The sequence below is a fragment of the Populus euphratica genome, unplaced genomic scaffold, assembly GCF_000495115.2.
Source record: "Populus euphratica unplaced genomic scaffold, PopEup_1.0 scaffold83.1, whole genome shotgun sequence".
Taxonomy (NCBI): Eukaryota; Viridiplantae; Streptophyta; class Magnoliopsida; order Malpighiales; family Salicaceae; genus Populus; species Populus euphratica.
The window spans coordinates 94728-101198 of record NW_011499963.1 but is presented as its reverse complement, the minus strand read 5'-3'; the positions used below and the strand labels follow the sequence as shown (position 1 = coordinate 101198).

At 44.1% G+C, this 6471-nt stretch overlaps 1 non-coding gene across 1 annotated transcript; it reads left to right on the top strand.

The window, feature by feature from the left end:
- Positions 1-4496: 4496 nt before the first annotated feature.
- Positions 4497-4583, top strand: TRNAS-GGA (transfer RNA serine (anticodon GGA)). Its single transcript has one exon. It is a non-coding gene; the product is annotated as a tRNA-Ser (tRNA).
- The last annotated feature ends 1888 nt before the right edge of the window (positions 4584-6471 follow it).

Genomic DNA, 6471 nt, shown 5'->3' with positions numbered 1-6471 from the left:
CGTGATCCAACCACAAAAAAGAGTATCCGATTTTGATTAAAATCCTGAGTCGATGGATGGGAAGCATGGGCCAAGACAAGGGGAAGCTCCGTACCCACCAAAGCAAACGAAAACGCTTGCTCACGACCTTTTATGCCTTGGGGTGGTGCCCATTCTCTCTCTTAAGTGATTCCACGTCAGAGCTTGATCCGCTACCGATCAGGAAGTGCGTTCGGCACTCGTAATACTAGCGATAAGCTTCCCTTGGGATTGTTTTCCCAGGCATCCTGCCCATAGATAGCGCGGACCAATCCTTCTTTCCACGCTCCCTTCTGGTTGGTTATTCTTTAGTAATGCATTTGTGCCTGACCCTTGCAATTCACTTTCAAAGGTATACTTCACCGCTGCTCCTGTTACCACCTAAATGACTACTCAAAACAACACACTTTCTTGGTCACGCTGATGGAGACTATTCGACGAATCCTAGCTTCCGGATCTTACGGAGAAAGAAAGCGCCAGGACAGAACAACAAGTGCGGAATCCCATCCTGCTGCAGGGATTGGAAATTGCGGAATATCAGGATGTCAGGCTCTTGCAAAGAAGGCAATTCATTCGTAGTAGGATATTCTCAAACCCTCTCTGTCAACAACATCGAAAAGATCTTGACGAAGGAGCTCGAGCTCTCTTCCATATTCAATTCTCGGAAGAAGATTCTCAGAAGCTGATTCTACGCATCAGACTAACTGGAGTTCATGCTTTCCTGCGTGAGACAAAGGAAGCAAATCACCTTACTCGGCGGGAAGGGAAATGTTGGACTTGTCCTCCCTCTCAAAAGAAGGTTAATTTCAGCTATAGAAAAAGAAAAATCACATTCTTCAATCGGCGAAGCTTCACATCCTGTTCCTGTTTCCTTAGACCAGGGAAGATTAGTTTCTTAATGAGAAAGAGGAATTGGGTGGAAAAGCTATTGATCCAGTTGAGACAGCTCATATATCGTACTTAACAACTCATTTGAATGCAGCTCATAATGCTAATTATAGCAACCGATCGATATCGTCTGATAAAAGATTGGCCCATCTGGACCTGGAGCTTTCTAAATTCCTTTCCTAAAGCTTTTGAAGAGAAGAAAAAGCGAATCTGAGCCATGCGATGCGAGGGAGGGCAGTGAGCGCTATTTGATAAATGAGGTAATATATGTCAGACTTGTCTGCAGGCCTCATCTTCGACAAGAGAAGGAGTGCCTCTTTCTCATGTTCATTGACGGAAGTCTTTGGCTAACAATTCCTACTTCTCCCAACCCAAAAAGGAATACCAAGGATAAAGCCAGCTATTCGAACGCTTAACACATGCAATTCTAGTTATATCAATTCAGGAGTCCAAGCGTAAGCTAGATTCGTTTATTGACCTGAAAGCAAAGTCAGGCCACCGGAGGAGATCAGGGACTGACTTGACTTGATTCAAAGAGTTGGGCGAAAGCAGCATCACCGGATTCTAACAAAGGAGCTGGATTCATGTCAATTGAGTCAAAAGTCGAAAGAAAGAAGTCTTCCCTGTCCTACTAAGGCAACCAGGTGTGACGGGCCAGTGTCCCAACTTTCATAAGGGAGAGGAAGTCAAGCAACGAGACCTCAGTCTATTCAAAGACAGAAGCTTAAGCCACTGGTCCATCCACTCCCTTGGGTCTAGCATTCCATCCTGAATAAATAGGAAGACAGACTGGCTTAAATACAGGGGCAAGATCGTTCACTCGTTGCGTAACGAGACTACTTAAAGTGAAGTCGGAACTCGGGTTGGAAGGCTGGCTGAGCGAATATTCAAGTTGACAGCGTAATGGTGAGTATCCAATCTCTCCAATAAGAAGGATATACGCGCTTCTTCCTCATACAAGAATGAACCTATCCTTGCCCAGCTCATCTCACGGGAGGACACTATTGAGCCTAGCACTTCAAGATACTCTAAAAGAGGCATTTCATATCTATCTCTCGTGCTAACAGGAGCCAACTACGGTATCTCATCATACAATTGACATTGCCTTCACATCTAGTTTACGTAAATAAGTATCGACGAAAAGGTGCATTGATGCCACGGTCCTACTGAAGTTCTCTACAGGCTAGCGTACTACAGGGAAAGGAGGAAATAATGGAATCTCTCCAGAAATAAAAACTGAGCTTTCGAAGTGGAGAAACTGCTCAGCGTGCGTTAGAATGACTTTGTCTCAGTGGAAGAGGGCAGAGAGTTTACACGAATGAAAGACAGGATAGGCCCAAGCAAAGAGCAGGCTTCACGAATGGGGGGGCGGAAGCAAAGGCTAAGGGCGAAGGTACCAACGCAGACACTAAAGAAGATAAGGCAATTTAGTCATTTCTTCTCCGAAACCGCTTTGGGTATTTCATTCAAGTCTGCGGGTAGAAGAGATTGAAATGATCTCAAAAGTCTCACCTCGACCCTTCTTCTAAATGCTGTTTTCCAACAATGTAAAGTACACCTAAGGGATATAACTCAAATGGCGAAGAGGGAGTTTTTTTAGTATTCCGGTCACCCTCCGCCAACCGGATTTTGGGTGCCACATGGATTCTGAACATTGTTGCAGATGCTCCAACAGATCTTTGGCATCAACCTCTTTTCTGTGAATCCCCCCTTTTCTTTATCCTTCTTTATGTTCTTGCAACCAAAAGATAGTGATGTTGTTAGAATGAAGCTATGTTGTTATCGAGCATTATGTTGCTTATGAGGCTTATCTGTTAACAGGCTAGCCTGCCCCACTTTAAGGTGAGCTTTTGGAGGATAGTTTTCATTTCTTTCACCGCCTTCCCCGGAATCAAGGTCTCACGATGAGCCAGAGCATGAAGCTCATTCCCAATCCCCATCAAAGGCGGCTGGAGCGGCTCACTTACCACCAACAAATCAACTGTAAACGGATTCTGAGACTTCGGAATGGCAAAGAGCAGAAAGGGGGCTTTTAGGCGTTAGGCATGAGAAAGGAAAAAGAAAGGGCATCGTTCTCGGCTGGCCGAACATTGGAGTCGGCGCTCTCCTCAACCGGATCAATTAAAACTTTTAAACTTCCAAAGCATTAACTCAAACGAGGAAAGTCCCCTCAACTTGATCACACAAGGCCAATCGAAAGGGCTTTCTTCGCTCGAAAGACGAAACTCAACTAGCGCTTTCTTTCTATACGAGAAGAATCGTTCTCTATCTGATATTTGTTCTCGCTCGCGAAAGGCCCACAGATCGCTAGGACCGGGAACAGATCGAGACGGGAATGGTGAACCCATTAGGAATCGCTCATGACTGGATCGTGTACAACAACCTTAACCGCACACGCTTTTCTTTTTTTTGGCCTCCCACTTGACTTTAGTCCACCCGGCATAACCGCATTTCAACCAACTACATCGGGGTTGTTGTGAGTGAGAAACCACGAGATATCAGAAGATAAATAAATGAAAGAATGGTGACGCATTAATAGATAGCATCGCGTCATTAACCGGTTTGATCGCAGGACGAGTTCTCCAGTGTGCATTTTATTATAGTACAAACCTATCGGACCGACACAGGTGAACGCGTACTCAGCGTCTATCTGGAGTGAATTGTTCTAACTTGATTACAGTAAATACGAGATTCTTGGTGGACCGGAAGATAGCAATCCGTCTCTCTTGCGTGCCGTATCTCTTTTCCTAAATCTTTAGGGGGGATAAGACGTCGGTTAAGCCGGCAACTCCTCATAGTCGAAGTTCCCATCCCCTTTAGGTTTACGAGAGATTCGGGTACGGAAGAAGAAGAAAAAAAGGGAGTGGAGTCCCTTATCACCTGACAATACGGATCGAAAAGTCGGCCCCCCAAAAAAGAATCTAGAACTACCTTTACACTATAATCATTAAGTCAAGCCGGCATAACCGCCCTATACTAATAGGATAATTCAATTCGGATCAGCTCGGGCTCCACCGGAGAGGCGAAGAAGAAGGCAATAAGCGCTCAGATTGGACCAACCTTAAAGGTTCGCGTCATTATCCTCTCGGTCCCGACTAGAATCAGGCTTCTCTTGAAAAAAGGTAAGGAGTTATTCGATCTAATAAAATAAGGTTTTAACCCTAGCGCCTAAGTAACCCCCGTATGGTAGGAAGAAGAGAAAGGAGGAGGAAAAAAAAAGGCGATAAGCGAACCGGATTCTCGGGCGGTAGAAACCACCAATAATGTATATAGAAAAATGGGTACTACCTATATTAAAAAATATATACCTGAAAATCATTCTGTAATAACTATGTGACCATGAAGGGAGTAGTTGATTCGTTCCAATTCATTGGTTGGTTTAATCCGGTATAAAAATCATAATATGACGGGATCGTCGTCTTGACAAAGATGAATAGAAAAAATTCTTGGTAACAAGAAGCATTTTTTTTTCCCGAACCGAAGTCTTTGACGAAAAGTTTTCTATTTCTAATGGATTGGTCTTTACTGCAAGAATATGAATGACTCGCTATTCACTCGCGAGGGTCATAATAAAATAATAAGATTATGTAGGAGAGATGGCCGAGTGGTTTAAGGCGTAGCATTGGAACTGCTATGTAGGCTTTTGTTTACCGAGGGTTCGAATCCCTCTCTTTCCGCCAGTGGAAGTTGCAGGCCTTTTTCTTTTTTTAAGATGGTAAGGAGGAGGGAAACTTCATAACATACCGAGATTGATTCATTTCACCGGATTCCTAGGAAGTGACAATCTCAGCTGAACAAGTAGATCAAGGGAAGGTCAAAGTCAACCGCGGAATGACTCGCTGATACTTAGAGAGTTGCTCGCTCTCGTTCAAAGAGCAAAGAGAAGACAAGAAAGCTAATCCGCTCCGTCCGCTCTTTCTGAAAGTTCCCTCCGGGGGTCTGACCCTCCGCTACCTAATATTCCCGGCTAACCGAATTCATGTTTTAGTTTGGTAGGCCCCTCCGATTCAACCCGGCCCCTATCCCCACTATGATCCCTTTCTTCTCCTCGGTTCTCGAAACCTTTCTTTTCAACTAGCTTTTCGTTCTGCTTTGAAATTGCCTTTTTTTTTTGTTGTCGGGTTTGTGCTCCATAAATTTGAACGTTTTCCCGGTATTTTTGATAGAAATTAGCAGAAAAGAAAAGGGCGGGGACGAAAGAAATAACCATAGCAGATGCATCGGATAGACGTCAGGAACTTTGTTTTACTGTCAGATTTGCATTCCCCACATCTCATTGGAACGAGGCTACTCTTTTCCATTTGAGATCAAAATCGGGGTAGAACAGCGCAAAGGGCTATGGACCATACAAGACTAGCAAAAAGAGAATCAAAGAGCCCTACCGGAAGGAGCATTTCCGAACTCAATTACAGAAGGGGGAGAAAAAACGTCACTTCTACAATTCAAAACCATATCTCTTCTCCGGAGTCAGGGAAGAGTACCAAAACTGGTGTTTTCCACTCATATCATAAAAGATTCCTATTCAGCTACTTCAACCATTTCCAACAAACTCTCAACTTATTTCTTTTCTCTTCTTCTTTCAAGGTCTCGTCCCGCTGGAGCTGCTATTTAAATTACATCATATCGGTGTCAAGTCAAAGAAAAGAATCTTCCTTGGGCGCATTCTTCGATGCTCTCGAAAACCAAGAAAGGGAAGCCCCAAGAAAGAAGGTCACCCAAAACTCCTACTTTCAGTGCGGCCTTCGAAAAAGTTGATTGAAGTAGGGCGGTGTGCCAGCAGAAAGAGGGCTTGAAGCTCTCCTGTTGTCCCCTATGGTGAAAGGTAGTCCGAGTGGCCTACATATACATATAAAAGAAAGTAAGTAGGGCACCATGTCTGACTGGTCGTTGAACTATCAAAGAAAAGGTGGAATAAAGAAAGATTTGCCACAGTGTGCTTATTGCATATCGCGGCATTCTCCCTTGAGGCCTAGATCCTTTGTAGAGATTCTCGCCTAATATCTGGAAGGAATTGGAACTCACTCGAGAACGGCTCTATCAGACAACCTTCTAGGACCTTCCCAAAAAAGAGACTTTCGATGTCCCTCTTAAGAATCCATTTAATTTAATTTAAGCGATCTAAGTGAAAAAATATCACCCCTGCTTTCTCTACGCTTGACTTGAATTAGGAAATGAAAATCAATCAAGATGCGAGCAAGAACTATGGATCAACCTAGTTTTAAGAAGACTATGCCACCAACGAATGTGGCCCTACCCAGAAAGAGTAGAAAAAGGCTTCCCCGTGAGGAGGCAGACACTTATTCTTATCTAATCATGCGAGTTCTAGCAGTCCTAGGGAATTTATTTGCTGTCTCGGACTTGGAATCTTCCTATTAGACGATCCTTCTTTTCGGACGCACTACCACGAGCGCTACCTTTTTAGCACTTCGCTTTCATGCACTACAGCCCTTGATGAGCCTGCGTGGTCTTAGTCAGGTAAAGTAAAGGCCGAGAAAGAATGTAAACGGAGAATCGCCTGATGCTGAATCTATATAGAATAAATGAGCACACTGGCCTCGAGAGAAT